Here is a 26,914-nt window from a genome sequence, read left to right on the forward strand (position 1 = left end):
GCTATATACTACATAGGCAGTGGTATACGTGGGCTGTGTTAGATACCGCGTGGCTGCTATATACTACATAGGCAGTGTTATATACTATGTGGGCTGTGTGATATACTCCGTGGGCTGTGCTATATACTGCGTGGGCTGTGCTATATATTACGTGGCCACTGTTATATACTGCGTGGGCAGTGTTATATACTATGTGGCTGCTATATACTACGTGGGCTGTGCTATATATTACGTGGCCAGTGTTATATACTGCGTGGCCTGTGTTATATACTACGTCGCCTGTGTTATATACTGCGTGGCTGCTATATACTGCATGGGCTGTGTTATATAGTACGTGGCTGTGTTATATACTGCGTGGCCACTGTTATATATTGCGTGGCCTGAATTAACGCATCGGGTATTCTACAATATGTATGTATATAGCAGCCACATTGTATATAGCATAGGCCACGTAGTATTTGTCTGCTATATACTACATGGCTCCTATATACTATGTGGCCTGTACTATATACTATGTGGCTGCTATATACATACATAAATACATATTCTAGAATACCCGATGTGTTAGAATCGGGCCACCATCTAGTATAAATATAAATGGAGCTACATTCATAAGGGGAGATAGCAGAGTACGCCCGACTATGTCAGACTGTCCCATAGTCAATGGAAAGAAATGTGATGCAAACTCTTGTTCAACCCTCCATTCTATCGGGACATTTCACTGTTTGCTGTCAGGATCGGTAAGGTCCCTATAGATAAGTAACAACTTGACAAGTGGGACAATCCCATTAATAAGCGTGTTACGTAATAATGAAATTATTAAAACAATCTCTCTTATATTTGGAAGTATGTAACCTATCCATAACTGGTCTTGCTCTTTTGTGTAATGGTTACAATTTCAGTATAGACAATGTTCTTTGCAATTAATAATCCTGACTGATAAATTCTATCAAAGTATAAGAAAAACTTGTGTGACTGGGGCTGATGTGTTTAATTTTTTAACATCACCTCATCTGAAAACAGGACTAGGTATCTACTGTTGTGCCACCACTGACTGCAAATATGAGCGTTCTCATTCACTGGCAAAAATCTACCATAATGAAAATGGTGAAGAATTGAACCACTACGGGCAATTTCATAAACTGGTCTTATCCTATAATTCGTAACAGTAAAACGCACCAAATTTATTACGGCACATACATCTCTAAATAAAGTTGTAATTTGATACTAAATGCTTTGAGCAGGCGTAAGTTTAGCTAAAAAATTACACCAATTTCCGTTAATAATTTCAGACATGTCAAAAGTAAATTTTTGCGCATCATATTTGCACTAAAGTTTACTACCTTTTACAACTTCATGAATTCTGCTAAAAATAGAACGAAGTAAATCATTATTGGCATAAAACAAAGAATACATTTAATGGATGTTGTCTAATATTTGGACAACCCCTTCTTGGATACTATATTACCCAGTGTGAAATATAATTAACGCATTGGCGGTATTCCAGCAATGTCGGCGCAGGGTCTCCCGTGGATTACTCACTCTGCATTGTTTTCCACACATTTTTCGAGTTTAAAAAAAAAACAATTCACTTTACAAAGTGAATAAGATTTCTGAAATCTCATGGAGATGTTGCTTATTTTTTCTGTGTGGATTTTTCTGCAGCATGTGAGGTTTTTCAGCGTTTTTCATTTGCTCAAATGAATGGGGAGAAAACCCACAAAAACGCATAAAAATACACGTATTTCAGCTGCATTTTTTCTGCCAACACTGCAATAACAATATCTCATGAGCCACTCGTGACCCGACGCAAAGAATCTCTAGAACGGCACTAGTGCAAGAGGCAAGTGTCTGTTAATCTTATTTTACACTGGAGAATATAGTATTTAGGAAGGGGTTGTCCAAGTAGTGGTCAACCCCTTTAAAGGATATTTCCAGAACTTTGTAAAAAATAAAAAAAAATGCCTAAGCACTAATAGGCTGGTAGTTGCTACCTACCTGCGTGTTGTATCCGGCACCATTCTCCGCTGGCACAGAGCAGTCACAGACTTCCTCTGACATCACGTCAACAGAGTGGCAGTTTATTTTCCTGTTGACAGCCAGTTCCACGTTGCCTAATTGGAGGAAGCTTGCTGCGAATCAGCATGACGTCATTAGTACCGCCCAGTCAACATTAAGAGAAACTATTGCTTTGTTGACCTGAAGCAGATGAATCTCTGGCAGGAGCTTTCAATGACCAGCGCCGGGGACAACAAGCAGGTACTTGCCTCTGTTAGTAATTACATTGTTATTTAGATTGTTAGATTGTTAATTATTTTCGGTTCTGTCCTACCTGTCAGCTAACTGCTCCCGTCACCCACTTCTGCAGTCCCCTAGTGCTGTTACCCATTATAGAGGTCCCATTTGACCAGATTGCTATGGACCGTGTTGGGTCCCTGGTTAAGTCGGCCAGAGGGCACCAATATATCCTGGTCATGAACTATGCAACACAGTACCCAGAGGCAGTACCAATGAGAAACTCCTCCGCCAGGATCATAGCCAGAGAGCGAGTTCATATTTTCTCCAGGATGGGCCTGCCAAAGGAGATCCTGACGGACCAAGGAACGCCATTCATGTCCAAGGTAATGGGAGAGTTATGTAAGGCTCTCCAGAATACACAACACAGGTGAACCATCCACAGATGGACAGCTTGGTGGAGAGATTCAATAAGACCTTGAAGTCCATGCTTAAGAAGGTCATGGAAAAGGATGGCCAAGACTGGGATTGCCTACTCCTGTATTTGCTGTTCTCTATTAGGGAAGTTCCACAGGCCTTTACGGGATTCTCACCGTTCAAGTTGTTATATGGACGGCACCCTCAGGGACTTCTGGATTTTGTGAAGGAGATCTAGGAAGCCAATGCTACACCCCACTGAAGTATCATCGCGCATGTGGCCCAGATGCAGAAAAGGATCACAAAGGTAATGGCAATTGTGAAGTAGTTCCTCCTCCAAGCACAAGAGGCCCAGGCAAGGGTCACAATTGATCGGCTGAGACCATTTAGCCTGGGAGACCGGGTGTTGATCTCCATGGTCTAAAGTAAATTTCTGGCCAAGTGGAAGGGGCCACACGAGGTGGTCAAGAAGCTGAGTGACGTCAACTTCAAGGTCCAACAGCCTGAGAGAAGAAAGCCATATCAGGTGTACCACTTCAACCTGCTTTAACGATGGTTAGACAAGGAACTGGTGAAAGCTACGCACTTGGGAGCCAATCCGGAAGCCAAGGTCGAGGATGCCACAGTGGCAGAGGCACTGCCAAAGGCCCAGAAACAAAAGTGCAGAGAACTGCTTCAGCAGAACCTGTTTCTGAAGTTGTCATGACGCAGGTTGTGGAGCATGAAATCCTGATGGAACTATATGTGTGGGTGAACTAACAGCCGTACAGAATCCCCGAAGCCCGAAGGAGAATGTTGAGCCTGGGCGTCATCTAAGAGTCAAAGAGTGGCTGGTCCAGACCCATTGTCCTTGTGCCGAAGACTGATGGAGAATGGCATTTCTGTAACGCCTGCAGGAAACTCATTGAAGTGTCCAAATTCAATGCATATCCGATGCCCTGCGTCAATGAACTCATTGATAGGCTAGGGTCAGACAGATACATCACCACCCTGGACCTAACAAAAGGGTACTGGCAAAAAATCCTCTCACAAAGTGCCAAGGAGAAGACGGTCTTCTCTACACCTGATCCTAGCCCCTCACAAAAAGTACGGCTACATCGACGATATTGTGATAGTCATCTGTAGAAGGTCCAGTGGATGCGCTGCGGAAGGCAGGGTTTACCATAAACCCAAAGAAGTGTGTCATGGGGAAAGAGGAGGCAAAATACTTGGTCTACATCATCGGAAGAGGTAAAATAAAGGTGGAGGCAACACAAAATTGGCCAAACCGATCTCCAAGAAACTGGTCAGAGCGTTTCTGGAAATTGTGGGATACTATCAGCGGTTTATATTGAATTTCGCCATCATAGCAGCACCCTTGACCGACTTTTTTAAGGGCACAAAGACGTTGATGGCCAAATGGTCTCCTGAAGTAGAGATGGCAATCCAAGAGTTGAAGCTCGCCCTGTGTAAGCAGCTGGTCTTGATCGCACCTGACTTCAGTAGGGAATTCGTGGTCTAGACAGATGCCTCAGAGGTCAGGTTAGGAGCCATGTTGTCTCACAAAGTAAACAGGGAGGAACATCCAGTCCTGTATTTAAATAGGAAACTCTCATCCTGTGAGAAAAACTATGCATTTGTAGAAAAATAAAGCTTGGCAATCAAATGGGCAACTGACACCCTGAGGTACTACCTCTTAGGCCAGAAGTTCAGTCTAGTGTCAGATCATGCGCCCCTAAGATGGATGAGGGAAAGGAAGGGGAAGAAAGCCTGGGTGACTAGATGGTTTTTAGGGTCCAGGACGTCAACTTTCATTTGGAACACAGGCCTGGGAAACTGCACGGTAAAACAGTTGCAATCTAGACTTCCCTGTCTGGTGACTAAAGGTGCCAAAACTCCCAGCTTTGGGCAGAGGGGGCGGGATATGTGAAAAAGTCACTGACAAAGTGCTGGAGGGAAGATATGTATCACTGAGGTTATTAGCTTCAGTGATATGAACGTAGAAAAATGCTTCAGCACACTAAGTGCTGAGAGGAGTTAACTGACCATATTTAGGGCTAAAAAAGCTGAAAAGTGGGTGGGAGGCTGTTCACCATATCTCCAGTGTGGAGTCCAGAGGATAAATACACAACCTTCTGGCTCATTCAGGGTTGGTTGTGCCTGGAGATGGCAGCTCCAGAGCTGTGTTTAAAGGGAACCTGTCACCCCAAAAATCGCGGGGTGAGGTAAGCCCACTGGCATCAGGAGCTTATCTACAGCATTCTGTAATTCTGTAATGTAAAAATGTATAATAATAATGCTGTAGATAAGCCCCCGATGTTACCTGAAAGAGGAGAAAAAGACGTTAGATTATACTCACCCAGGGGCGGTACCGCTGCTGGTCCGGTCAAACGGGTGTCTCTGGTCCGCTGCGGCGCCTCCCATCTTCATTCCAAGACGTCCTCTTCTGTAATTGTTTTTGCATCGCATTATTCTGAGAGCTATAACTTTTTTATTTTTCTGCTGATGATGCTGTATGGCGGCTTTTTTTTTGCGGGACAAGATGACGTTTTCAGCGGTACCATGGTTATTTATATCCGTCGTTTTGATCGCGTGTTATTCCACTTTTTGTTCGCCTGTATGATAATAAAGCGTTGTTTTTTGCCTTGTTTTTTTTTTTTTTTTTTTTTTGCGGTGTTCACTGAAGGGGTTAACTAGTGGGATAGTTTTATAGAGCGGGTCGTTACGGACGCGGCGATACCAAATATGTGTACATTTATTGTTTTGTTTTTTTTTTTTACATAAATAAATGGATTTATTGGGAAATGTTTTTTTTTTTGGGGGGGGGGATTTTTTTTTATTTTTTTTTACACATTCTATTTTTTTTTTTTTAACTTTCTAACATTGTCCCAGGGTGGGACATCTCTGTATTAGATCAGATCGTTGATCTGACACTGTGCATAGCACACTGTCAGATTAACGATCTGACAGGCAGCTTAGCTGGCTCTCCAGCGCCTGCTCTCAGCAGGCGCCGGCTAGCCAGGTCACTTCATGACCCGGAAGGAGTCCGGCGGCCATCTTGGATCCGGGGACTCCTTCCGGGTCACCGGAGCAACGCGATCTCATTGCGTTGCTCCGGTGGGAGAGCGCAGGGAGCCCCCGTCCCTGCGCGATCCCCCTCTATGCCGCTGTCACTACTGACAGCGGCATCAGAGGGGTTAAATGCCCGCGATTGGCGATAGCGCCGATCGTGGGCATTGCTGCGGGGTGTCAGCTGTCGTATACAGTTGACACCCGCACCCGATCACCGCGGCGCTCAGCGCGAGACCGCGGTGATCGGTGCGCCGTACTAGTACTGCTGCTGGCACTAATGCAGTGCCGGCAGCGCAGTACTAGTACGGCGCATGTCGCGAAGGGGTTAAGGATATGGAAAGTTGAACTTTTGTTTGTTTCCTGAGCGGGTGGATTCCTACAGCAACATGGACTGTGCCCATTTGTTTTTATTTTGTTTTCCTGTTAGGCCAGAAAAGCCGTATTTATATTGCTAACCCTGCCCTGGTTTATGCTGTACCTCAATGTGGCAGTGGAAAATTTAAAGGGCTAGTGTTGCTGTGTCTACTTCTATGAGCAGTAAAGTGAGCCGATCTACCACAGCTCGTAAACAACCAGTGATTGGCATTTATCAATGGGTTTGAGTAAATGGGACATTATATTAGTGGGAACAGTTACATACATTAAATACGACACTACAAGGTGCCAAATATGAAAGTCCTAAAACCAGTCAGCATCTCTGACCATGATCATACAAGGAAGTATATGACACAAGTGTCTTATGAGTCAGTGGAGAGTACGTCACATGAGCCGTCTGAACTGTGCAGTCATAAGCCTGATGTCTAAGTATGGGGTTTCCCTTTATCAATTATGGTTTCTGGTTTTATCGTCATGCGTATGGGTATCTTAATAATAGTTTATTAGGGCATTGCTGATAATGTAATTACTGAAATTATGTTTTAAGAGTCTCAAAAGGTAAAAAGGAGTGTCCTATCGAGCACAAAAATTGTCTCACAAATGCCCTGTTGCCTAAATACATCTGGATGATAGAAGAAGACACTAGCATTACAACGGGTCATCATAGGTTATGCATTGGGGCCAGACTTGAATTTAAAACTAAAATCAGCACCAAAATAATAGACAATATTATGTGAAATGGCCATGTACAGAAATGTCTACTGTTCAACCAAACACACAGGATTGCTCCATAAGAAGACCTGTATCTGTCACGTCAGCACTGTGATATACAGTGGGGCAAAAAAGTATTTAGTCAGTCAGCAATAGTGCAAGTTCCACCACTTAAAAAGATGAGAGGCGTCTGTAATTTACATCATAGGTAGACCTCAACTATGGGAGACAAACTGCGAAAAAAAATCCAGAAAATCACATTGTCTGTTTTTTTAACATTTTATTTGCATATTATGGTGGAAAATAAGTATTTGGTCAGAAACAAAATTTTATCTCAATACTTTGTAATATATCCTTTGTTGGCAATGACAGAGGTCAAACGTTTTCTGTAAGTCTTCACAAGGTTGCCACACACTGTTGTTGGTATGTTGGCCCATTCCTCCATGCAGATCTCCTCTAGAGCAGTGATGTTTTTGGCTTTTCGCTTGGCAACACGGACTTTCAACTCCCTCCAAAGGTTTTCTATAGGGTTGAGATCTGGAGACTGGCTAGGCCACTCCAGGACCTTGAAATGCTTCTTACGAAGCCACTCCTTCGTTGCCCTGGCGGTGTGCTTTGGATCATTGTCATGTTGAAAGACCCAGCCACGTTTCATCTTCAATGCCCTTGCTGATGGAAGGAGGTTTGCACTCAAAATCTCACGATACATGGCCCCATTCATTCTTTCATGTACCCGGATCAGTCGTCCTTGCCCCTTTGCAGAGAAACAGCCCCAAAGCATGATGTTTCCACCACCATGCTTTACAGTTGGTATGGTGTTTGATGGATGCAACTCAGTATTCTTTTTCCTCCAAACACGACAAGTTGTGTTTCTACCAAACAGTTCCAGTTTGGTTTCATCAGACCATAGGACATTCTCCCAAAACTCCTCTGGATCATCCAAATGCTCTCTAGCAAACTTCAGACGGGCCCGGACATGTACTGGCTTAAGCAGTGGGACACGTCTGGCACTGCAGGATCTGAGTCCATGGTGGCGTAGCGTGTTACTTATGGTAGGCCTTGTTACATTGGTCCCAGCTCTCTGCAGTTCATTCACTAGGTCCCCCCGTGTGGTTCTGGGATGTTTGCTCACCGTTCTTGTGATCATTCTGACCCCACGGGGTGGGATTTTGCGTGGAGCCCCAGATCGAGGGAGATTATCAGTGGTCTTGTATGTCTTCCATTTTCTAATTATTGCTCCCACTGTTGATTTCTTCACTCCAAGGTGGTTGGCTATTGCAGATTCAGTCTTCCCAGCCTGGTGCAGGGCTACAATTTTGTTTCTGGTGTCCTTTGACAGCTCTTTGGTCTTCACCATAGTGGAGTTTGGAGTCAGACTGTTTGAGGGTGTGCACAGGTGTCTTTTTATACTGATAACAAGTTTAAACAGGTGCCATTACTACAGGTAATGAGTGGAGGAAAGAGGAGACTCTTAAAGAAGAAGTTACAGGTCTGTGAGAGCCAGAAATCTTGATTGTTTGTTTCTGACCAAATACTTATTTTCCACCATAATATGCAAATAAAATGTTAAAAAAACAGACAATGTGATTTTCTGGATTTTTTTTTCTCAGTTTGTCTCCCATAGTTGAGGTCTACCTATGATGTAAATTACAGACGCCTCATCTTTTTAAGTGGTGGAACTTGCATTATTGCTGACTGACTAAATACTTTTTTGCCCCACTGTACATGCAAGCCATTCGCAGAGAAATAATAATTGCCAGGCACACATCTGCATCCTTCAGTACTTACTGGCATCCCTTTTTTTTACAGTCTGACACGCTGTAAACCGCAATGACCTAAAGAAATTGCACAACATATACCTTTTCATAGTTACACAACTAATAAACGTGCCAAAAAGTGTGAGAGAACACAATCCAATGTTATAGTAAGCAAAAAGAACACACCACTATATAGAAAGCCAGCATAGTACTGAACAAAACTACTGCCCATTAAATCATTAGCCAGTCTGTGCTATGGAAATGCACTTGACAGTTGCCAGAAACACAGAAAAATGTACTGTGTACATTCGTATACTGAGTTGTCAGCAATCAAATCCCTACAAATGTGTGGCAACAGAAGATCCCTTTAAAGGGATCCTGTCACCTGAATCTTGCCTTGCGCAGGCATGTACTACGGAGGACATAGAATGAACTTCAATCCAATATTGCGGCCAGCATGCAGCCAGCGGGTAAGGAAAGGGTGAATCAAACACCCGAAAACTCCGCCCATATGACCGAAAACCGATCCCGCCAAATTCAGGTGACAGGTTCCCTTTAAGCCTCAGGTTTTACTGCCTGTCCACTTTAAAATGTTTTGGTTATTATGGTCTGTCATTGCATAGAAGCAACATCTACAGTATCATCAGTAGAAAGTATTGCCCACACATAGATCTATTTTTGTTAAAATTACACATATCAAATAGACTATGTCATAAAAGCCATGATGTAAGGTCCATATTATGTATCATACACAAGTGGTACTCAAGCACAGACAAGCACTTCCAGGGGACTTGCTGTGCCTTGCTGTCTGTGAGAGACGTAATTTTGCCAAGCTTTGTAATAAACAGACCAAACACTGGGCATAATGTAAGCGAGCACACGGATTAGAAAGGCCAGCTTTCCTCAGATCATTCCAAAAATTAAACCAATTAGTTGATCGAGAGCTTCTAAACTTCAAACTTTACATCTATACATCTACTGAGTCATAATAACATTTAGCATAATTGGAACCACTGGCAAGGTGTCAGATGTCAAACAGTGGGCATCAAATTCAGTGCCTGAAGATGAGCAGAGAAGTTCTGAGAACTTATGCTGCCGATATCATCCAGTTTTTTCATGGTCATCAGGTCTTTCAGTTGAGACCTGATACCTCACCTGCCCTCTATAGAGCTACAGTGACTGCAGTAGGATACATCTTTTACATCAGGTACTGAAGAAAGATCCCATATTTCTCCTGTGTGTTTCATTTTATAAGTTTGAAAATTTTTGATGGGGTGCTTGACTGGCAATCCAACACTGGGTCCATTTTGCTCAAATCTGGATTAGAAGAAATGTACAGTTAGGGCCAGAAATATTTGGACAGTGACACAATTTTCGCGAGTTGGGCTCTGCATGCCACCACATTGGATTTGAAATGAAACCTCTACAACAGAATTCAAGTGCAGATTGTAACGTTTAATTTGAAGGGTTGAACAAAAATATCTGATAGAAAATGTAGGAATTGTACACATTTCTTTACAAACACTCCACATTTTAGGAGGTCAAAAGTAATTGGACAAATAAACATAACCCAAACAAAATATTTTTATTTTCAATATTTTGTTGCAAATCCTTTGGAGGCAATCACTGCCTTAAGTCTGGAACCCATGGACATCACCAAACGCTGGGTTTCCTCCTTCTTAATGCTTTGCCAGGCCTTTACAGCCGCAGCCTTCAGGTCTTGCTTGTTTGTGGGTCTTTCCGTCTTAAGTCTGGATTTCAGCAAGTGAAATGCATGCTCAATTGGGTTTAGATCTGGAGATTGACTTGGCCATTGCAGAATGTTCCACTTTTTGGCACTCATGAACTCCTGGGTAGCTTTGGATGTATGCTTGGGGTCATTGTCCATCTGTACTATGAAGCGCTGTCCAATCAACTTTGCAGCATTTGGCTGAATCTGGGCTGAAAGTATATCCCGGTACACTTCACAATTCATCCGGCTACTCTTGTCTGCTCTTATGTCATCAATAAACACAAGTGACCCAGTGCCATTGAAAGCCATGCATGCCCATGCCATCACGTTGCCTCCACCATGTTTTACAGAGGATGTGGTGTGCCTTGGATCATGTGCCGTTCCCTTTCTTCTCCAAACTTTTTTCTTCCCATCATTCTGGTACAGGTTGATCTTTGTCTCATCTGTCCATAGAATACTTTTCCAGAACTGAGCTGGCTTCTTGAGGTAGTTTTCTGCAAATTTAACTCTGGCCTGTCTATTTTTGGTATTGATGAATGGTTTGCATCTAGATGTGAACCCTTTGTATTTACTGTCATGGAGTCTTCTCTTTACTGTTGACTTAGAGACAGATACACCTACTTCACTGAGAGTGTTCTGGACTTCAGTTGATGTTGTGAACGGGTTCTTCTTCACCAAATTAAGTATGCGGCGATCATCCACCACTGTTGTCATCCGTGGACGCCCAGGCCTTTTTGAGTTCGAAAGCTCACCAGTCAATTCCTTTTTTCTCAGAATGTACCCAACTGTTGATTTTGCTACTCCAAGCATGTCTGCTATCTCTCTGATGGATTTTTTCTTTTTTTTCAGCCTCAGGATGTTCTGCTTCACCTCAATTGAGAGTTCCTTTGACTGCATGTTGTCTGTTCACAGCAACAGCTTCCAAATGCAAAACCACAAACCTGGAATCCACCCCTGACCTTTTAACTACTTCATTGATTACAGGTTAACGAGGGAGACGCCTTCAGAGTTAATTGCAGCCCTTAGAGTCCATTGTCCAATTACTTTTGCTCCCTTGAAAAAGAGGACGCTATGCATTACAGAGCTATGATTCCTAAACCCTTTCTCCGATTTGGATGTGGAAACTATCATATTGCAGCTGGGAGTGTGCACTTTCAGCCCATATTATATATATAATTGTATTTCTGAACATGTTTTTGTAAACAGCTAAAATAACAAAACTTGTGTCACTGTCCAAATATTTCTGGCCCTAACTGTATATCATATACACTGCTCAAAAAAATATAGGGAACACTAAAATTCCACATCCTAGATATCACTGAATGAAATATTCCAGTTGTAAATCTTTATTCATTACATAGTGGAATGTGTTGAGAACAATAATATGATCAACGTAAATCACAACTAATATCCCACAGAGGTCTGGAGTTGGAATGATGCTCAAAATCAAAGTGGAAAATGAAGTTACAGACTGATCAAACTTCAGTGGAAATTCCTCAAGACAAGGAAATTATGCTCAGTTGTGTGTGTGGCCTCCACATGCCTGTATGACCTCCCTACAACGCCTGGGCATGCTCCTGATGAGGCGGCAGAAGGTCTCCTGAGGGATCTCCTCCCAGACTTGGACTAAAGCATCCACCAACTCCTGGACAGTCAGTGCAAAGTGATGTTGGTGGGTGGTGCGAGACATGATGCCCCAGATGTGTTCAATCGGATTCAGGTCTGGGGAACGGGCGGGCCAGTCCATAGCTTCAATGCCTTCATCTTGCAAGAACTGTTGACACACTCCAGCCACATGAGGTCTGGCATGGTCCTGCATTAGGAGGAACCCAGGGCCAACCGCACCAGCATATGGTTTTACAAGGGGTCTCAGGATCTCATCTAGATACCAAATGGCAGTCAGGCTACCTCTGGAGAGCACATGGAGGGCTGTGCGGCCCTCCAAAGAAATGCCACCCCACCCCTTTACTGACCCACTGCCAAACCGGTCATGCTGAAGGATGTTGCTAGCAGCAGATCGCTCTCCACGGCGTCTCCAGACTCTGTCACGTATGTCACATGTGCTCAGTGTGAACCTGCTTTCATCTGTGAAGAGCACAGGGTGAATTTGACAATTCTGGTGTTCTGTGGCAAATGCCAAGCGTCCTGCACGGTGTTGGGCTGTGAGCCCAAACCCCCAGATGTGGATGTCGGGCACTCAGACCATCCTCATGGAGTCGGTTTCTAACCGTTTGGGCAGACACATGCACATTTGTGGCCTGCTGGAGGTCATTTTGTAGGGCTCTGGCAGTGCTCCTCCTTGCACAAAGGCAGAGGTAGCGGTCCTGCTGCTGGGTTGTTGCCGTCCTATGGCCCCCTCCACATCTCCAGGTGGCCTGTCTCCTGGTAGCGCCTCCAGTCTCTGGACACTACGCTGACAGACACAGCAAACCTTCTTGCCACAGCTCGCATTGATGTGCCATCCTGGATGAGCTGCACTACCTGAGCCACTTGTGTGGGTTGTAGAGTCCATCTTATGCAACCACGAGTGTGAAAGCACAACCAGCATTCAAAAGTGACCAAAACATCAGCCAGAAAGCATTGGTACTGAGATGTGGTCTGTGGTCCCCACCTGCAGAACCACTCCATTATTGAGTGTGTCTTGATAATTGCCAATAATTTCCATCTGTTGTCTATTCCATTTGCACAAGAGCATGGGAAATTTTTTTTGATGGTCATTGTTGCTTCCTGAGTGGCAGTTTGATTTCACAGAATTTTGATGTACTTGGAGTTATATTCTGTTCTTTAAGTCTACGTTCACACTAGCGTTCGGCTAGTGTGCGTCGCGCTAGCGTCGGGCGACGCAGCGGCGACGCACGCGTCATGCGCCCCTATGTTTAACATGGGGGACGCATGCGTTTTTGCTTGTTGCGTTTTCCGACACGTGCGTCTTTTTTTACGCTAGCGTCGGACCAAGAAAACGCAACAAGTTGCATTTTTCTTGCGTCCGATTTTCGTCAAAAAACGACGCACGCGTCGAAAAACGCAGTGTTTTTGCGTGCGTTTGCACGCGTTTTTCGGTGCATTGTGCGTTGCGTCGCCGACGCAGCGGTGCACAACGCTAGTGTGAACGTAGCCTAAGTGTTCCCTTTATTTTTTTGAGCAGTGTTTTTAGGCTACGTTCACATTAGCGTTGCGCGCCGGTGCATCGTCGACGCAACGGCGATGCAACGCACGACGCACCAAAAACGCGCGCAAAAACGCTGCGTTTTGCGACGCGTGCGTCGTTTTTTGACGAAAATCGGACGCACGAAAAATGCAACTTGTTGCATTTTCTTGCGTCCGACGCTAGCGTCGAAAACGACGCACATGTCAGAAAACGCTACCAAAAAAACGCACGCGTCCCCCATGTTAAACATAGGGGCGCGTCGCCGCTGCGTCGCCGACGCAACAGCGACGCACATTAGCGAAACGCTAATGTGAACGTAGCCTTACTCACTTATATAGCGCCGTTAATTCCACAGCGCTTTAGACATCATCATCACTGTCCCGATTGGAGCTCACAATCTAGATTCCCTATCAGTATGTCTTTGGAGTATGGAAGGAATCTGGAAAACCTGGAGAAATCTATGAAAATACTAGAAAAACATATAAACTCCTTACAGATTTTGTCCTTGGTGGCATCTGAATCCAGAACCCAGCACTGCAAAGCAACAGTGCTAAAGGTACGTTCACATTTGCGGTTTGCGCCGCAGCGTCGCCGCCGCAACAAAACGCATGCGTGCGTGCGGCCCTATCTTTAACATTGGCGCCGCATGGGGCCGCATGTGCATGTGTTGAGTTGCGTTTTACGCCGCATGCGGCGTTAGGGCGCACCTGTCTGGGCGCGGCAAACGCAACATGTTGGATTTTTTGTGCGGCGCCGACCTTTTAAAAAACGCATGCGTCGTGCGGCCCTATCTTTAACATTGGCGCCGCATGGGGCCGCATGTGCACAACGCAAATGTGAACTTAGACTAATCACTGAGCCGCCGTGCTGCCCACAATCATTGTCTACTATATTAATTACAATTTGTTTTACAATTTTACAATTTGGAACTTAATTGTTAGTATACCATATGTGACATCTTTATGGGAGGGTACTCACTTCTGTGATGCTTGACATTATTCTGTAGCATCCAGCTGCCCTCACATCTCATAGTGTCATGCTCAGCACTCTAACCAATAGGAAGAAAGAAACATATCCTGCTCTTGCCCCTCGTCGAGTATAATTTGTCTAAGGGTATGTGCACACGTTGCAGATTCTCTGCGGATCCTCAGTGTTTTTTGAGGTGCAGAAACCCATTCCATTATAGAAAATCGCAGGGGTAAAAAATGCAGCAAATCCTCAAGAAAACCGCAGCAAAAACGCCCAAAAAACGCTGCGGAACTGCACAAAAAACGTGACAACTCCGCAGGTGCGTTTTCTGCCAGGAGAGGCAGAATCCGCGCAAAAAATTCCTAAGCCTAATCCGCAAAGTGTGCACATAGCCTTAAGTGTGCAATATACTGTAAGGCTATGTTCACACGCTGCGGATTTTGCTGCGGATCTGCAGCGTTTCCGCAGCTGTGGGTCCGCAGCAGTTTCCCATGCGTTTACAGTACAATGTAAACCTATGGGAAACGCAATCCGCAGTGCACATGCTGCAGAAAAAAACGCGTGGAAACGCAGCGGTTTACATTCCGCAGCATGTCAATTCTTTGTGCGGATTCCGCAGCGGTTTATACCTGCTCCACAATAGGAATCCGCAGGTGTAAAACTGCAGGGGAATCTGCACAAAATCCTCAATAAACCCGCAGTAATTCCGCAGGTAAAACGCAGTGCCTTTTACCTGCGGTTTTCACAAATCCGCTGCGCAAAAATCCGCAGACCTCAAAAAGACGTGTGCACATACCCTAAATGAATATTCTGTGCTGAAGGCAGAAATTATCCTGCTAGACTGAGAAGATGATACTTACCCTAGTATAAAAAAAAAACATAACCCCAAGAACCTACCCACATAAAAACAGGCAACTCAATAACTAAAACAGCATAAAGTATACGAACCATACACAGACTGAGAAAAACGCATAGATCTTCTGTGTCCAGCAGATCTCTCATTTACAGAATTAATGCGTGTCAGTCCCAGCTCCACCCTCCTCCCTGGACTTTGTAATGAGGGCAAAGATCCTTGTGTTACAGTATATAATTAGTGCCCACATAACACATCAATGGTAAGAAGCATATGAAAAACAACACTAATCTGCTCTCACTTATTCCATAAACATGCATGGCGTAACAACTACCAGTACCAGCAGATGGCTGATCTAGAACTATTTCTCTTCTTCCCAATGAAAAGAATCAGAAATAAACCACCATAAAAATGTAAAGCAGTTAAAGTCAACCCAAGACATTTCCAACCAAGAGTCTCAAACGTCTTCCTTGGCTTCACCACTAGCTGCCAATAAGAGGTCAATGACTAGAGACACACATTGTACTATGCATGTACCATGTACTTAATGATAAAGAATGTGTGAAAGAAGTGATGGACTATCAGCAACACAATAGGATGCGAGTAAGAAGGTAATGATGAAGAAAAGCCTTTTTTTAGCAATTTAGAATGATGGGGAAAAACCTTTTCAAAACAATCCCACTCCCCGCAAGCCCTCAAATTATTTCCAGCATCCACTTACTAACCTGCAATCTTTCTCATCATATTGAAATGTCAGAACTATGTCCCTGCTCACCCCCAACCCATGTGACTCACGTGATTGTTCAATTGAGGCAGAGCAATTTATCATGTTTCTTAACCTTAGATCGTGTCAGCCAAACATGGTCTCTCAACTCCTCCATACACATGATTGCTCAGCTTAACATGTTCCCTATGGGTATGTTTCCACGCTCAGGAAACGCTGCGTTTTTGACGCTGCGTTGAGCCGCAGCGTCAAAAACGCAGCGTCCAGATGTTACAGCATAGTGGAGGAGATCGGGATTTCATGAAATCCCGTCTCCACTATGCATTAAAAGACGCATGCGTCTTTTAAAAGACACGTACGTCGCAATGCGTTGTTTTGGAGAAAAAACGCATCCTGCAAATGTGCCCGCAGGATGCGTTTTTTTCCCCATAGACTTGCATTAGTGACGCATTGCGACGTATGGCCACACGTCGCTTCCGTCGTGCGACGGATGCGTTGTGTTTTTGGCGGACCCTCGGCACAAAAAGTTACATGTAACGTTTTTTTGTGCGTCGAGTCTGCCATTTTTAACCACACATGCGCGGCCGAAACTCCGCCCCCTCCTCCCCGGACATTACAATGGGGCAGCAGATGCGTTGAAAAACTGCATCCGCTGCCCCCGGTTGTTCATTTCATTCACAACGTGCGTCGGTACGTCGGGCCGACGCATGGCGACGGCCCCGTACCGACGCAAGTGTGAAAGTAGCCTAAGACACATACTATTGAGCAAATAAATAAAGATTTAGAAATGCTATAAGATTTAAGAATTACCCAAGTATAACCTTCACCATGTCGGCTTACCTCCAAACAATCGACTTGTTGGTAATTAATTTATGATTTGAGATCCAAAAACAAACAGACAATTACGCTTTAATTTGGATTTTAAAATGAAAAAATTGTCAACTAATGTTCACCAACTATATCCAATACCGAGAAAAAAAAAATTAAATGAAAAAGAGATACTTAATGGAATTTACCCCTAAAGATACCAAAATCACCTTTATTCAAGATCAGAAGATAGCTCACACACTTTAATGCTCCCAATCACCTTTGTGAAAATCTTTGCTAAAACCGCCAAGTGGATGGAGAAAGCTGTTCCGGCGAGAGGTGTTGGTCCTACAGGTGAGACCCCCAACTGTAGGACCTTTATGGCCTACTTACAGGATATACCGTAAGTTTCTGAGATCGGAATACCGCTTTATAAACCTTTGACTGTACTGTGCAGTATGTGTCCCTGTCACAAAGAACTTGGCATAGACAGGTGAAAAAATACCAGAGGTTTTTTTTAGCACAAGATTTCAAGACTCTGGGGCAAATTTAAGAAAAGCATCTAAAAGATAACCTGTTTTGCTGACGATAGGAACCAATCATAGTAAAGTGCTCATTTTCCAGAACTGTTTATAAATGAAACCTGAGTTCTGATTGGTTGCTAAATATTTTTACAAAACGATTCCCAAATTTATTCAAAAATGTTCTTTTGCTGAAAACTATGAATGTCTTTATTGATCATAGCAACCAATCTCAACACAACTTTCATTTGTTTTAGTGCTCCTGAGAATTTATAGTATAAACTCATTTTCAATTCATCTTCTCCGACTCTACCTAGAGTCCAGAACCACTTGGTTCTCATTAACACAAATCATTTTTTCTGGCCTTGTTCCAATCTTAAAATCTACATCACCATCAGAAACTCTCCATCTCACTATAAAATTGGATTAAAAAAAAAAACAAGTAGTCCATCTAGGTCAATCTACATTATGTAACAGATGCACACAACATGCTATGGTGACCATCTTAACCAGGCCAATTTTGCCCATTTCACCCCAAATACAGTGGCCAAGGTCCAAAAACTTAGCGCACAGAGAAAACAACTGTTAATAGGAAGCAGCTACTTAAAGACGTCTGTCCTATAATTAGGTCCACAAGTTCATCCTTTTTTTCCATCTTCTGGTCCTATCTTACACTGGTACACTTGTGATATCACTATGTCGTCAAGTATTTCCATAGCAACCACCAACATGTAGAGCTCACAACTTCCACATTTGGGACACAATGCACATGAAGAGAGTGCTCAGTTTTGTAGGTTTAGTAACAGGAACAGACTAATGGCTACTGGGATGTTGATAACCAGATCATCGTCAGGAATCAGTTAAAGAGTTTCATGTATCAAAACATCTTACAAAACCTGGGTGCTCTTTTCGGCACAATAACCGATCACAGTACAGTGTCCACTTTTTAAACAGCACTGGAAAAATACATAAATTAGATATTAGCTCTATCGAAATAATGTGAAAGCTAAATAAACATCCAAAGGAGACTTTGTAAATGCTAAGCTGAGGTGCTACCAAGATGGAACACTCGGAAAGTATACCAGGACAAACAGTACTGTGCAAGAGGCAGATGTGAAAAAAAATGCTGCAAAGTAAAAATACTTGCAAAAGTAAAAGATTTAATAGTTAATTTGTATCAATAAACAAAATGTAAAGTAAATGCACAAAAGAAAAATCAAAAATCAAATCAATATTTCGTGTGACCACTCTTTGCCTTTACCTGTGGATTTTGGTCCAATCGTGTCCACAATGCACACACTAGTCACCGGTCTCCCAAGGCCAATCTGTGCATTGCGATCTGTGATCAGACCGAAGTCCACGAACATCTGCATGAGCCCTTAAGAACAGCATCAATTTCATGTCACATGTCATACACCAAGACTGGGCACAGCAACAAGACACAAGGTAGTTATATTGCATTAGCAAGGTGCCTCCCAGGCAAAGAATTTGAAGCAGACTGGGGTTTCATGATGTATTGTTCAAGCTCTTTTGAAGAAGCACCAAAAAATGGGCAACGTTGAGGATTGTCGATGCAGTGGTCGGCCAAGAAAACTTAGTGCTGTAAATTAAAGCACATCATGCTTACTTCCCTTCAAAATTGAAAGATGTTCAGCAGTGTCATCAGTTCATAACTAGTAGCAATCAGTGGGACCAACCCAACCAGTTTCATCCATCAACTGTTTTATGAAGACTACTTCGAAGAACTGCTGCCAAAAAAACATACTTTCATCATGGAAACAAGGCCTAGTCACCCAACTATGCATGAAAACATTGGAAATAGGGTGCAGAAAAATGGCAACGGGTGCTCTGAACTGATGAGTCAAAATGTGAAATATTTAGCTGTAACCGAACAGTTTGCTTGCCTAAAAGCCAAAGAGCGGTACAATGATGAGTGTCTGTCAGCAACAGTGAAGCATGGTGGAGGTTCCCTGGAAGATTGGGGCTGCGTTGCAGCCGATACATTTGGTCTGGATTAATGAGTGTCCTCAATGCTGAGAAATACAGGCAGATACTTATTCATCATGCAGTACCATCAGGAAGGCATCTGATTGGCTTAAAATGTATTCTGCAGCAGGACAATGACCCCAAACACAAATCAATAACATTAAGAACTAACTTCAGCATAAAGAAGAGCAAGGAGAGACACAGAGACCTGATCTCGATATCATTGAGACTGTCTGGGATTAGACAGAAGGATTTGCCCAAGCCTACATCCATAGAAGATCTGTGGTTCTCCAAGATGTTTGGGACAACCTCCCTGTCGAGTTCCTTCATAAACTGTGTGCAAATGTACCTAGGTTTGTTTCATGCTGTTTTGATATGATTTGATTTAGATTTCCCTTTTTTGATCACTTTGCATTTTGTTGCTAGTTAATAGACATGTTTATTTTTTTTTCTAAAGCAAGCTTACTTCCATATCACTTTGGCACCGTACTGTACTTGTGAAGTTCAACCACCTGTGGAACTAAAAACCCAAATACGTATTAGATGAAAGTCTTCTGAACCTGCTAGCTGACAATCTTATGTGTATAGTGTATAGGCGCCTCCCAACTCTCCCCCTACCAATGATGTCGGGAAAGAGAAGGATCGGGCAGCAAGAGTTTCAATGGCTTATCCTTTTCTTCTCAGGGAGGATGAGCTGTTGCCTTGTCAGAAGAGTCTGGAAGTGGCCTTCTCCTATCTGCCTATGGGGGAGGCAGGAGAGATGGTTTTATGTATGTGGAATAAACATTTGGCTGACAATTATCTCATGTGTATGGACAGCTTAATGTTTTTCACATGTTTTTTAAACGAGTGATCAGTTTTATTCCCCCAGCTTCCTTTTGAGCATCTTGCTCGACCCTTACCCACCACTGTTACGTGAAAAAAAAAACAGTAAAAAAATAATAAACATAAATTGTAAGGATTACAGTTCTCTGCTTTGATCCATCATGTGTGGTCAATACTGCGTCAAGCACCATGGTCCATTGTGACATGTAGTATGATCACTACATTTTCACCATGTCCTTCTTCTGTGATGACTACGGTGTACATTAATATGTTCCACTCTTGAGCTAATCTTTAAAGCATTTGTCTTTGTGATCGATCCTGATGTGTGTGATCAATAGTGTTTTCCATTACCATCCTCCAGTACACTATATAGTGTTCGCCATTAGCCACCAATATACATATACAGTGTTTGCCATTATTCTCCAGTTCACTATATTTTTTTCCCATTATCCTCCAGTACACTACATAGTATTTACCATCATCCACAAGTGCAGTATATATTGCTTTCCATTACCATCCTCCAGTACACTATATGTTGTTTTCCATTCTCCTCCAGTACAATACACAGTGATTGATATGATCATCCTCCAGTACAGTACACAGTGTTTTCAAGTATCCACCAGTATACTATAACGTGTTTTCCATTATTCTCCAGTACACTCCAGACTATACACAAGTATATTCAATTTCTGACAGGTTGGTGCTCAAGACTCCATTTGACAATATGTTGCTCATACAACGCTCTGCTGGCATGACACAAATTACTTTTATAGTGCGTACTTTCTTGTACTCCAGTCTTGCTGTCAGTGAGACGAGGCAAATCATTGGTTTCTGACTGTATAATAAGGACCGACATGGCAATATTATGCAATTCCATATCATGTAGGACTACTTATGCAATGCTTGGCATACACTGAGCCTGGTCTCTACTGTATGAGTATTTATACATACATTATCAGCTGTAGTCCAATTTTGAATGCATGAGTCTCCCCATACACAGTTTTCTCATTTAGTCCAATCTTGCATGTATAATACCATGTGGTCCAGTCTAGAATACATAAGTATTTTATACGTACTGTTTCTACTCAAGTATTCCACTTTGGCATGTGTAGGTATTTTATAACTTTGCATTGTCATCTCACGCAGTCCATACTGTATTATCTCCTACAGTTCAATCTTGCATGTACATCACTTTACACATGCATTGTCATATCTCATGTTGTTCTGGATTATATGTAGAATCTATATATATAATTGTCTAAGGGTTTTTCCGTCTGTCTGTCTGTCTGTCTGTCTGTCTGTCCTGGAAATCCCTGCTCTCTGATTGGTCGAGGCCGCAAGGCCTCGACCAATCAGAGACCGGCACAGCATCGACGTAGAAATCCCGCGTCTCTGATTGGTCGAGGACGCCAGGCCTCGACCAATCAGCAACGGGCACAGCGACGATGATGTCATAAAGGACGTAGACATCCTGCGTCTGATTGGTCGAGGCCGCCAGGCCTCGACCAATCAGCAACGGGCACAGCGACGATGATGTCATAATGGTTGCCATGGCGACGATGATGTCATAAAGGTTGCCTCGACCAATCAGCGACGGGCACAGTCTGCCGCGAATTCTGGAATCATCATTGTCCATATACTACGGGGACATGCATATTCTAGAATACCCGATGCGTTAGAATCGGGCCACAGTCTAGTTATATCATACACATGCATTATCACATCTCATGTAGTACTATCATACATATCATATGCGCTATCACATGTCATGTAGTACTATCATACAAATGCACTTGTCGTAGAATCTGCAAAGAGTTTGTATGTTCTCTCCGTGTTTGCGTGGGTTTCCTCCGGGCACTCCGGTTTCCTCCCACATTCCAAAGACATACTGATAGGGATTCTAGATTGTGAGCTCCATCGGAGACAGTGATGATAATGTGTGCAAAACTGTAAAGCGCTGCGGAATATGTTAGCGCTATATAAAAAATAAAGATTATTATTATTATTATTATTATTATCTTATGTATGTGTATGTAGATGTTCTTCATACACATGCATTGTCACATCTCATGTAGTACTATCATACTTATGCGTTATCACATCTCATGCGGTTCCATCTTGTATGTAGATGTAGTTCATACACATGCATTATCACACCATGTTGTCCTGTCTTGTATGTACCGTAGATGTTCTTCATACAGAAACATTGTCAAATCTCATGTAGTACTATCATACACACGCACTATCACATCTCATGTAGTACTATCATACACACGCACTATCACATCTCATGTAGTACTATCATACACATGCACTATCACATCTCATGTAGTACTATCATACACATGCACTATCACATCTCATGTAGTACTATCATACATACGCACTATCACATCTCATGTAGTACTATCATACACATGCACTATCACATCTCATGTAGTACTATCATACATACGCACTAGCACATCTCATGTAGTACTATCATACACACGCACTATCACATCTCATGTAGTACTATCATACACACGCATTATCACATCTCATGTAGTACTATCATACACACGCACTACCACATCTCATGTAGTACTATCATACACATGCACTATCACATCTCATGTAGTACTATCATACATACAAATATAAAGTAGAACGGCACTAGGGTAGAGCGCATCCAAAAAACAGGACTTCTAGACGGACGGCTGTGTATACAGGCGCCACAATCACTGAGGAAACCGGTGCTCTGCACAAATGTCCAACAAGCAATCCATATGTAGTAGAGAAGAAGAAAATATGCGGCACTCACCCCAAATTGACTGTGAAGATTGTGGTCTTTATTGGAGAAAAAATATAATTACATCCGTCAGGACATCAGGCAAATACGAGGGTGCGGTATAGGAGCTCGGACGACGGCCGTTTCGCACACACAGGTGCTTCGACGGGTCCGGATACTCATGTAGTACTATCATACATACGCACTATCACATCTCATGTAGTACTATCATACACATGCACTATCACATCTCATGTAGTACTATCATACATACGCACTATCACATCTCATGTAGTACTATCATACACATGCACTATCACATCTCATGTAGTACTATCATACACATGCACTATCACATCTCATGTAGTACTATAATACACATGCACTATCACATCTCATGTAGTACTATCATACACATGCACTATCACATCTCATGTAGTACTATCATACACATGCACTATCACATCTCATGTAGTACTATCATACACATGCACTATCACATCTCATGTAGTACTATAATACACATGCACTATCACATCTCATGTAGTACTATCATACATACGCACTATCACATCTCATGTAGTACTATCATACATACGCACTATCACATCTCATGTAGTACTATCATACACATGCACTATCACATCTCATGTAGTACTATCATACATACGCACTATCACATCTCATGTAGTACTATGATACACACGCACTATCACATCTCATGTAGTACTATGATACATACGCACTATCACATCTCATGTAGTACTATGATACACACGCACTATCACATCTCATGTAGTACTATGATACACACGCACTATCACATCTCATGTAGTACTATCATACATACGCACTATCACATCTCATGTAGTACTATCATACACATGCACTATCACATCTCATGCGGTTCCATCTTGTATGTAGATGTAGCTCATACACATGCATTATCACGTCATGTTGTCCTGTCTTGTATGTAGATGTTCTTCATACAGAATTGTCAAATCTCATGTATACTATTATACACATGCATTATTACATCTTATATATTACTATCTTATATGCAGATGTGTTTCATACACATGCACTATCACATCTCATGTAGTCCTATCCTGTATGTAGATGCACTTCATACACATGCATTATCACATCTCATGTTGTGTCTTGTATGTAGATGTTCTTCATACAGATGCATTATCATCACATCTCATATACTAGATGATGTGTTTCATACACAAGTATTCTCAAATCTGGTGTAGCACTGTCTTTCATGTAGATGTACTTCATACACATGCACTATCACATCTTGCATCTAGGTATATATCATACAAACCCATATGGTCCAGTCTTTTATGGAGGAGAATGTTTCATACATGCACATTGTCTAATTCTGTGTTGTCCATTCTTGCATGTATCATTATTTTGAGCTGTTGTGTTACGATATTCTTTGATATCCAGCTTTGACTATATCAGTATATTCTCTTGTTCGGTATTGTTCTTTCATTAGTCAGTTTCACATGTTCCTGCACTCTCCCATAAACTCCAGTCTCAAGGAGTACCATTGTCCAGTGTGCACAATCCCATGAGGTTCAGCTTCACACCTGTCAGTACATCTTGCATGTGTTTCTGCATGTTCCATTATTTTGTATGTAAGTATAGGGTAAGGTATGAATTAATATTGTACTGTAGGTGATATCATGTTTATCATCATCACACACATTTTCACAAATGTAGTCATCGCCGTAAGGATCCCAGCATATTCTCTCATATATACGGTGCCATGTGTACGAGCATGTATTGCTATGGAGCCTAGTATAAGTGTGCTGTAATGTTTCTCACAATAATGAAGATGCTTGTCACTGATATCCCTTATTTGTAAACAGTATAGTAAGGAGGATGTATGAATTATGTATGCACCATAGAGAAGAGGCTATTTATACTGCAGATATCCAACTATAGATATGTACATGACTGGTCTGATATAGATAGATAGATAGATAGATAGATAGATAGATAGATAGATAGATAGATAGATAGATAGATAGATATGAGATAGATAGATAGATAGATATGAGATAGATAGATAGATAGATAGATAGATAGATAGATAGATAGATAGATAGATAGATATGGGATAGATAGATAGATAGATAGATAGATAGATAGATAGATAGATAGATATGGGATAGATAGATAGATAGATATGAGATAGATAGATAGATAGATAGATATGAGATAGATAGATATGAGATAGATAGATAGATAGATAGATAGATAGATAGATAGATAGATAGATAGATAGATAGATAGATATGAGATAGATAGATAGATAGATATGAGATAGATAGATAGATAGATAGATAGATAGATAGATAGATAGATAGATAGATAGATATGGGATAGATAGATAGATAGATAGATAGATAGATAGATAGATAGATAGATATGGGATAGATAGATAGATAGATATGAGATAGATAGATAGATAGATAGATAGATATGAGATAGATAGATATGAGATAGATAGATAGATAGATAGATAGATAGATAGATAGATAGATAGATAGATAGATAGATAGATAGATAGATATGGGAAAGATAGATAGATAGATATGAGATAGATAGATAGATAGATAGATATGAGATAGATAGATATGAGATAGATAGATAGATAGATAGATAGATAGATAGATAGATAGATAGATATGAGATAGATAGATAGATAGATATGAGATAGATAGATATGAGATAGATAGATATGAGATAGATAGATATGAGATAGATAGATATGAGATAGATAGATAGATAGATAGATAGATAGATAGATATAGCGGTGATTTACGGCAAACTCTAGAAGATCTCCGCACACAGTTCATCAGTCGCGTACGTCATATATTATAGTATAGGCATCATTGTTGTAAACAGTGCACCTAACTATACACCGTAGAGCGACACATACTAATATGTACGATACACGAACTAATTAATGCCCATAAACATGGGAATGCCCTTGTACCCATGGTATAGTATAGGGGGGACCCCTTCCATTTCAATATCCTCCCATGGCACAGTTCTGTATCAGGACGCCCCCTCCCCCTGCCGCATGTACCCATTACCACAGCTGCCAGCACCCATTATTACCTGCCTTGGTTCTGTTTTCTGGAGGGTATGCCGCAGCCCACTAGTGTGAGGTGCCAGCCTTTTGCAGGGTCCTAGGAAAGAGCCAGACAAAGTGGAGACAGGCTGTGTCTGCTGGCTGTGTAGTGTCAGCCTCCTCTCTCTGCAGCCATAGCGGGTATATAGTGAAACTTTATCCTACAGCTCAGCCTCAGTCTCTGCCGGTACCTCCCACAGCTCCCCACCCCATAACCAGCTAGACCTGCCACCCTCTAGCTTAACCTTTCCACTGCCAGGCAGGGCACAACACACCGCCTGCTCAGTGACAAAGCAAGGGTTAAGAGGAAAGCTTCACCAGAGCCTATGCTGGCCACACAGCCATTAACACTTAAAGAAAATGTCACCATCCCTTTCGGTACAAGGGTTACCTCATGGCTTTAACTCATTGATGTCTTCAGACCTTGAGTGTTTGTTATGGAACAGTCAATACTCAGTAACCCTTTCAATAGCGACTAATTCTCTACATGAATTCAACCGGCGGCAGAAGCGGCGCACAGTGTGATTAATGGCCTTTGTCTTGTTTTGTAATCATTAGTCTGTTTTGCCAAGTCATGGCAACCCACTGACTCTATTAATTTTGTCCCCCCCCCCTCACCCTCCAGCCCATTATATAAAGCTGGAGGAACATCTGACCATTTTGGCGTTCACAGAAATTGGATTATTTTTTATCAGCCGCCTAGCGATACAGACGGGTTAATCGGCTTCCTAAGACAATGACCCTAATGTGTAGGCGATAGAGAAATGATGGGTAGCGCCACTGGGACAGTGATGGCATTCTGTATACACCGCTGTGGAACATGTTGGCGCCATACAAAGTGAACCAGACAAAGATTATTTTTATGGGCAGCATACCGCCATT

At 42.4% G+C, this 26,914-nt stretch overlaps 1 protein-coding gene across 3 annotated transcripts in view; it reads right to left on the reverse strand.

Moving 5' to 3' along the window:
• The window catches only part of RARA (retinoic acid receptor alpha), a 157,714-nt gene extending 131,529 nt beyond the window's left edge, over positions 1–26,185 (reverse strand). The window contains exon 1 of one of the 3 annotated variants that reach the window (XM_069751619.1): positions 26,024–26,185. The gene's annotated coding sequence lies outside the window, so the exon portion shown is untranslated. Of the gene's footprint in view, positions 1–15,343; positions 15,441–26,019 lie in introns of those variants that run through there. The other 2 variants (XM_069751618.1, XM_069751621.1) reach the window with 2 other exon arrangements.
• Between the last annotated feature and the right edge of the window lie 729 nt (positions 26,186–26,914).

Source organism: Ranitomeya imitator, chromosome 2, assembly GCF_032444005.1.
Source record: "Ranitomeya imitator isolate aRanImi1 chromosome 2, aRanImi1.pri, whole genome shotgun sequence".
In the NCBI taxonomy this organism is placed as follows: domain Eukaryota; kingdom Metazoa; phylum Chordata; class Amphibia; order Anura; family Dendrobatidae; genus Ranitomeya; species Ranitomeya imitator.